Here is an 8255-nt window from a genome sequence, read left to right on the forward strand (position 1 = left end):
TGAAATAGGGACATTTGGTGAACTCCTTTCCTGCACTGGACAGTATGCCATCTCATTCTTAGAAGTAATCTATGGAGAAAAGTCCTATTACTCTCATTTTTCAGGTGCTGAAATGGAGGCTCAGAAAGATGAAAACAACTGCCCAAAATGGACATAGCTGGTAAGTTGCAGGGGCAGATTTCAGACTCCTCTTTATCTGATTCACTAACAGGAAGCTGAGAACACTACTAGATACCGAAGAGAGGGGAGGAACTTCCCGGGTGTGTTTGTGAAAACACGTCAGTTGGTTTGGCCGAAGCATACAGGGTATGAGGAAGGTGATAATAATAGTAGCAACAGAAATGACCATGACAATGCTGTTCTTAATTTCCTAAAACCTTCCTATCCCTTGTCTTATTTGATGATGGTAGCAACAATGGCTACCATGCATCGGGTACCTTGATGAAGCACTACTGAAAACACTTTTTATGGACCCCTATCTCCTTTTCTCTTCATAAGGACTCTCTAATTAGGTATTGTTATTATCCTCATTTTTGAAACAGAAAATGAGGCTTAGAGAGGTTGAGTGGATTCCATAACCTAAATCCTAAAAACCTCTTCTTCATCGAGGTTTGCGAACAACATAAGGTGATGGAGCAAATGGCACCCAAACACACATCGTACCTGTGCGCCGCCTGCCCGCACGTGTGCACAGCCCGCCTGCACGTGTGCGCCGCCCGCACGTGTGCACCGCCAGTCCGCCCCTGTGCGTAGCCCGCCTGCACGTGTGCGCCGCGCACACGCACGTGTGCCTCAAGCTGTGGGGCAGTTTCAGCTGAATTCTCTTCCAGCCCGCCAGTGCTCCGGAAAGACCGGCGTCATTCCAGCTCTTCCTCCGGAGACTCCGCATCTGTAAGTAACTGGGGGGTCCTCAACTGACCCCCAGCGTGTTTCTCTTCTTGATTCGAGGTTATATTTTGACATGTGATCTGCCAGACTTCAGAGTGGCTGTCCATGGAGACCCCTTCAATGTGGGCTAAAACCCACCAGTCAAAATCGCTGCTATTAAAGGCGGAAGAGTTGCATTTGGCTCACAGCCATTTTCCCCTTATAAAAGAGTTGCCCTTTGGAACTCGGCCTGGCCTGCAGCCTTCTCTTTGACATCAGAGAGGACAGGGCGAGTGTGCAGGCCTCAGTGTCAGCCAGAGCTGCCGGGCCTGGTCGCAGATCCGACTCTCCCCTGCCACCTAGCGCTGCTGGGAATGAAAGGTCACGCTCTTTCTGGCGTTCTTCACAGCGCTTTCTCATCTGTGGACTAGAAATCTAGTTGTTTTTTTGCGAGGTGTGTTCTTTGCTATAGAGTAAAGGTTAATCATCCCTGGCTGTTTTTCTCTTCTTTTGAAATGTGGCAATGTCTTGATCTTTTGGAAAATGAGATTTGATACTCGAATGTGTTAAGAAATTGAATTAAACCAAGGTGGATTTCAGATATGTTTAGGTGAATATAAACTTGGAATCAATTTTCAATTTGGGAGTCAGCTCCTTGACAATACATGGCAGGTTTTTTGTAGAATCTCATGTGTGGTCTGTGTTTGGCTTCTCAGAAATTCATCCTCTCATATGTAAAGCATTGGTTTGGACAAAATTGAAGTGAAAGCTGAAGGGCAATTTCTGAACCTTGGCTTTCAGTTTTAGATACCCAGGTTAAGGAACATTTAGAGAGAGAGAGGGAAAGTGTAAAAGCCCTTCCCATAGAGAATGGTCATGGTACAGTCCACTCTCTTCCAATTTCTTTCTCCTTTTGGGATTTCGAGCATTCATGCACATGCACCCAGGATGTTTTTCAAGCCTTCAGGTCTAGGACTAGAACCGTGTAGTCCACTGTGTAGGATCCAGTCACCTTAATCACCACACCACCAGCTGGCCCTTACTTGTAGTTAATAAACACAGTTAATTAGAGCAGGATAATGAAGTCGATTGATAGCTGGGTCCTTAACTGGTTATTTGTGTTGTTTTGTTTCCATAATTTTATAAAGACACAGAGTTCTCTGTACTTGAAGGAACTTAGACCAGGCCATCCTGGCCCTGTATTTCTGCAGGTAACACTCAGCTGCCTGGATTAGATGATCTGCCCTCTCTAGTTCATCTAAGTCCTCCTTGCCTTCAGTCTCCTCCCTGTTGTCACTGACTTTGTGACCTTTGTTTTATTCCAAGGCCTGAAGAAAAGCAAGTAAATTTAGCAGCAAGATTTATGTGTTGAAGGTCTCTAGTGTGTTATACTTTGGTATATAACACTTTCAGCTCTTCATGTGACTTATTCCTTTAGTCATTTTTAAAATAGTTAAAAAGATACAGTGTAAGAAATTTAAAAGTTTTTATGGACTACTAGAAACATATGTGAAAATCCTAAAACACAGATTCAAAAACCACTTTGAGATAAATAGTAAAATTCTCTCTCCTGAAGGCTGTCAGGTAGCATGGTGGTTAAGGTGCCGGATTCCCATATGACCAATTGCAGTTTGAGTCCTGGACCTGGCAGCTTGCTTTTTCACTTTTTTTTCTCTCTCTTTCTAGTGAGCATATATGCTCTATAATAAATTAAAATATATTAATACTAATGATAAGTGAAATTAAATAACTCTTTAAAAAATTTCCTTCTGTCAGTAATTCAGGCATTTGTATGTCTCATTTGCATTCAATGCCAGAGAAATAGAGAAAACACAAGACTGTAAACACGTGTGTGGCCATTCTACCCCACCACTGCCCCACCCTACCCATACACAGGCATGCCACATCTTCAGATCCACCCCAGCATCTGGGTCACAGACTAAGATGTGGTCCTAATTCTAAGCTGACTTGAAATAGGAATTTAAATCTCTTGGGTTTTCTCATCGGTATGATAAAGGAATTGGTTTAAGATTTTTTGTTTTTGTTTCAGTCCCCTTCCTGCTCCAAAGTGGTGTTATTCTGAAGTTTTCGCGTCTGTTTTATTTCTTTATATCTCAAGAAGAAAAGAAACAGGTTTTCTTCTCTGTTGGAAGTTTTAGGTTATAAGCAAAATCCTCAACCTTCTTCCAAGGAAGGTCATATGAAAATAAACTGTAATAAACTCAAATGCACAGAGTTAAGTCTACATCCAGGGTTTAACTAAGCATCATCACTATCTGAAGAAATATAAGGAGTAGGGTTATCATTATGTAATGTCAACTACAAGACTAAGTCTTCTACTTAATGTCTTAAAAGTATAGTTAAAAGAAAACCCTAGAACATTTTCAATATGTATGAAGGCTTCCAATGAAGATTAATATTTTGTTTTACTCAACAACCCTAGTAAGCAAAAAACAAACATTTGCTATTCTTATTAACTTACTTGTAATTGCCTCAACTACATTAGCTTTGTTCAAATTTATATTGATTGCATAAGCCTAAATAATTTTAATTCTATATAATTGGTTTTCTTATACCTATGAGGAAATAGTTCAGAGCATATGTACTTTATTCTTTGCTTTCATGGGTTCATTGTTTTGAATATAAAATCTGGTTGTCCCTAAGGCAATGAAAACGTTATTCTCTTTTTTAAGTGCTTTCTATTGTGAGGAAATTGGATGAACATTGAGAATAGATGAAGAACTTGATAACAAAATTCAATATTCATTTATTTTCAATATAGATAACGTCTTCATTAACTTTGAAAATGATTTTAGCTTTTGCTTTTGAGTGAATTTTTTTTTATTAAATAACTTCTTAGATTTAACAGAGGAAAAGGGTTTTTCACAGCCAAATTTCGTTATCCAATTTTATATTAATGGGAAATAGGGAGAAGGAATGCTAATAAGGGAGGAAAGGGAATTGTTTCTCTATCTATTAATTGTCATGCTTTTCTCATGCGTTATTACACTTTTTCTTCAGAAGAATTATCTATAGTATTGGGGTTCTCTAGGAACACAGAACCAATACAGTATGCCCATATACATGAGAGAGGATTTCTCAGGGAAAGTGACTCATGGGATTATGGTGGCTGAGAAGTCTTGTAATAGGCTGGGGACCCTGAGGTGCTGGTAGTGTGGCTCAGTCTAAGTGTAAGGCCGCAGAGGCAGGGAGACTGAAGATGTAACTCACAGTGTGAGGATAAAAGCCTGAGAACCCAGGGGACCACTTGTGCAAGTCCTATCATCCAAAGTCAGGCCAGCCTTGTGTTCTGATGTTGAAGTCCACAGAGGAAATCTCCCCTGCTCTCTACCAAGAGAACAGTCCACCATCTTACTTGTTCCATCTGGGCCCCTTATTGATTTGAGTGTGCTGCCCATGTTGAGGGCAGCTCTTCTCCAGCGAGTTTACTCAGACTCACACATGAATCTTCTCTGGAACACTGCACAAAGAGTAATATATCCATTCATATTTTAATTTGCCAGAGGATATGTGTGCTCACCAGAGAGAGAAAAAAAGACAGAGACAAAGACAGAGACAGAGAGAAGTTCTCTCAGTGGGGATGGTTACATAGCAATTTCTTCTCCCCCATTTTCCGCTCCTTTCGGGATTTGGGCATGCATATACACACACTTGGATTGCTTCTCAAGCCACTAAGTCAGGGACTTGAACTACAGTCAGCCACATGGAATCCAACCACTATCCCACCAGCTGGCCCCATATACCCATATTACCCATATTAGACATACCCATATTAGACATACCCAGACTAATGCTTTATCAGAGTTCAAGGTGTTTCTTAGTCCAATCAAGCTGACACCCCAAAACTAACCATCAGAGTATTGTAATACATATTTAGCTGAAATGCAGTCATTGGTAGGCAGGATATATTTACAGATTTGCCAGGCACCAAAATGTGAGTCTCATACTTCATCATGCTGCACACAATTGACATATTTTTGTGCAAAAATAACTTCCCACCTGTGTTCTCAATTAGACTGAAGCTCCAAGAGAATAGAAATGGAATTTGCCTTATTTGCTGCTCCATTTTCTGTCCTAGAACACTCCCTGAATCACTAGTAAGTGTTAAAGAAATATGAATCAAATGACCAAGCCAGTGAAATAATGAACGAGCAATAAATAACCATGAAAACTTATTTCACTTCCTGTATTTTGAAACAATTATCTTTAGGCCACTGTATAAGAAGGTTGGGGAAGTTTGATGTCAAGTTCTAGTTTAGTGAATATACTGAGAGGAAGATGTGACAAGCATGTAAAATAATTATCTTCTTTTTAGATCCTTTACTTTAAAAGCTGAAATAACAAAGAATGTTACATCATCTCCTATTAAAAAAGATGTGCAAATAAGGCTTTTTGAAGCATAGTCAGTTCTAACTGGATCTCAGGTGAACTCCTAATAAAGTCATTAGTAATCAAATATCTTCCCAAAATAGAACATCAACTGCAGGGCGATAGTTTTGTTTTCAATATGCCTAAGAATCAAGTGTCCAGTTTAGTCTTATTTATCAAAACCAGTGGAAGTTACTCACTGGCCTGAATTGATTTCTTTTAAAATCACTACCCACATGCCAGTGACTTAGAGCCAGAAACTGTGTTCCTTCTACCAAGGTTCTGGAACTCTCTTTGAATGAAAACACTTCCACGTCTTTTTTTCAAATATCCCAAGCTCATTCATTATATGGTAATTAGCTCAGGGACTTAGTATCTCAGTAAAAATATGCCTATTTTATCCTTAGTTACTTTTAAGGAAATAGTGTTGAAATGAACTGATTAAATATTTGCAAGATTGAAATGATCTTCCTGTACTCTTTTACTGACTAATTAAATGCAAAATAACCTTTGTAACAATCACTGTGATGTTCTTTTACAAGTAGGATTTCTGTGGGTCAACAAGCATTCTCTTTTTCTAATTACTAGGCCAACATCCATAAACTCCAGAAATGGATGGTTCTGCCTTTTCTGAGAATTGTTGGTTTCTAGCTTATGCATAATGTAGTTGGTGGAAAACAGGGTCCTGATTTTCAAATATTATATTCTTGTAAGAATTACCATTTTACTGTCATGATTTGACATTAATTAGCTTCTTGGTGCAGCCGTGGTGGCATGCACTGCTGTGACACTGTGCTTCACAGGCTGGGGCCCATGTGAGACACCCAGGTTTGATTCTTATTCCAACCTCAAGTCTTGGCATAAAGGCTTGGATCTGTAATCCCAGCAACTTCAGAATCTGAGGCAGGAGGATCGTGTGCTCGAGGCAGTGTAGCAAGACCCCATCTAATAAAAAAAAGCTAGACAGAGCCAGCAAGTAGTGTTTGAGTCAAGGCACTGGGTCCCACATGGCTGACTGCTCAGTTTGAGTCCCAGAGTGGTGGCTTGAAAAAATCATGCTGGGGACCAGCAGTTAGCGTAATGGCTATGCCGCTAGACTCCCTCGTAGTCGACCGTGGTTCGAGTCACGGACCCAGTGGCTTAAACTCACACCGGGTGCTTGTGCGCCTGTGCCCAAGATCCGAAGAGGAGAATGGAGGAGAAGGGATTGCGGCGTGGCCATCCCCTTTGGGGGGTGATTTCTCGCTTTCTATCTCTCTGTCTCTGTCTTTCTGGCGAGTGCACGTGCCCTATAGCCAAAACCTCTCCAAAAAAAAAAAATCATGCTGGGCACGTGTGCACACATGCTCAAAGTCACTAGAAGAGACTGGAGGAGAATAGACTGTGGCATGGCCATCTCCTGTGGGGGGTGATTTCTCATGCTCCCTCTCTTTCTCTGTCTTTTCTTGGTGAGTGCATGCATCCTACAGCAAAACTAAAAAAGGAAAAAAAGAGCTGTGCATGGTGGTGCATGCCTGTAGTCTCAGCTGGAGGCTGAGATAGGAAGATCCCAACACGAAGAAACTTTGTCTTAAAATAAATAAATATATATATACACACACACACACACACACACACACACACACACACACACACATCCACATACACATCCACATATATTTCTTAGTGCTGTAGAATTTCATGCTCATGTACTCTGGAAATATGAATTTTGCTAAAACCATGGTTGATGTTATATTGAGGAGAGTAAATATATTTTGTTCCATGTTTCAGAAAGAAGAAATTTTATTTCACATCTCTTAAGTGAGATCTTACTATAGCTATGAATGTGTTCAGGAGAGATCAAAATCCAGGCTTTGCATTAAGGAAGCAGAAGGATCTGTCTGGTGACAGAAGTGGGAAAGAACATTTAGGTTGGTAGATCTTTACCAGTGATGGCCCTGAACAATATGAGAACGATTGGGCCTAACACAGATCCTTTCCCACAACTTTCTTTTAGCCTTTGTGTAAGCCACTTGATATGCTTGAGCCTCAGTCTCATCAGTTGTACCGAGTAGATTAGATAAATACCAACTCCGGGCACAGTGAGTAACACCTCATAATTGCTCATTTGCATCAGTTTTTTCTGTTATTTGGCTGTTCAGGGCTGATCAGTAGCTCCATGAGGTTGGAATATAGACAGATTATTGAGGAGGAAGGACCACAGATAGTCAAAGATAAAGCAGGAAAAATGGGAGTGGGACAGGATTGTGAGGGTCTTGTGTTTTGTACTTGTGTTTTATCTCAATGTCAATAGAAAGCCAACAAAGTAGCAGAAGAATGATGTGATACTTAGAAATAGGTTTCTTAGGGCATCTAGAAGATAAACTGAAAGAAAATTACTTCAGGGCTAGCTAGCTCCATAATGTAGCAGTTAAGGGAACTGATCCCATATGGCCAACTGACATTCCAGTCCTGGAAGCTTGAGAAACAGACCAGACATGCAAGCTCAGAAATCCTTATGGGAAGAAGGAATGGAGGAGAAAGGATTCCAATGTGTCCATTGGGGCCGCTTCTCTTTCTCTTTCTCTCGTGCCCTCTGGCAAGAAAGGAAAGAAGGAAGGGAGGAAATAAGAAAGAAAATCACTACGTGTTCTTTACGTACATTTGAAATCTATTGAAAATCCATTTTGGTTGCCTGGGACAGAGATGGGAAGAAATGGATTCCAGCTGCTGGGAAGGGAAGAAACCTGCCAGGTCTGCATGTGGTGACAACTGAATCATGTGTGTCCCAGAAGGTACAAGTAGCAGTGGGATGGTCTCAGAGCCCTCAGGAGCTTCAGAAAGGGTTCCTTGGCTGAGCTAAGACACAGAGATGCCTATTTCCAGAAGGCCTATCATGCTTGGTAAGGAGAAACTGAGTTAATAATGCCCAGGGACTAAAGACCAGGGTTTTCCCTATTCTCCAGGACCTTGCAAGACCAGAGTTGCTTTAGAGAGCTGCTCCTAACTTCAACAATTAA

At 40.9% G+C, this 8255-nt stretch overlaps 1 long non-coding RNA gene across 1 annotated transcript in view; it reads left to right on the forward strand.

Annotated features, from left to right (window-relative positions):
- Nucleotides 1-881, forward strand: part of LOC102503173 (uncharacterized) — a 23892-nt gene extending 23011 nt beyond the window's left edge. The window contains exons 2-3 of the long non-coding RNA XR_336267.1: nucleotides 105-160; nucleotides 610-881. This is a non-coding gene — a long non-coding RNA (uncharacterized LOC102503173). The remainder of the gene's footprint in view (nucleotides 1-104; nucleotides 161-609) is intronic.
- The last annotated feature ends 7374 nt before the right edge of the window (nucleotides 882-8255 follow it).

This window comes from Tupaia chinensis, unplaced genomic scaffold (genome assembly GCF_000334495.1).
Source record: "Tupaia chinensis unplaced genomic scaffold, TupChi_1.0 Scaffold000682_1, whole genome shotgun sequence".
NCBI classification, from domain to species: Eukaryota; Metazoa; Chordata; class Mammalia; order Scandentia; family Tupaiidae; genus Tupaia; species Tupaia belangeri.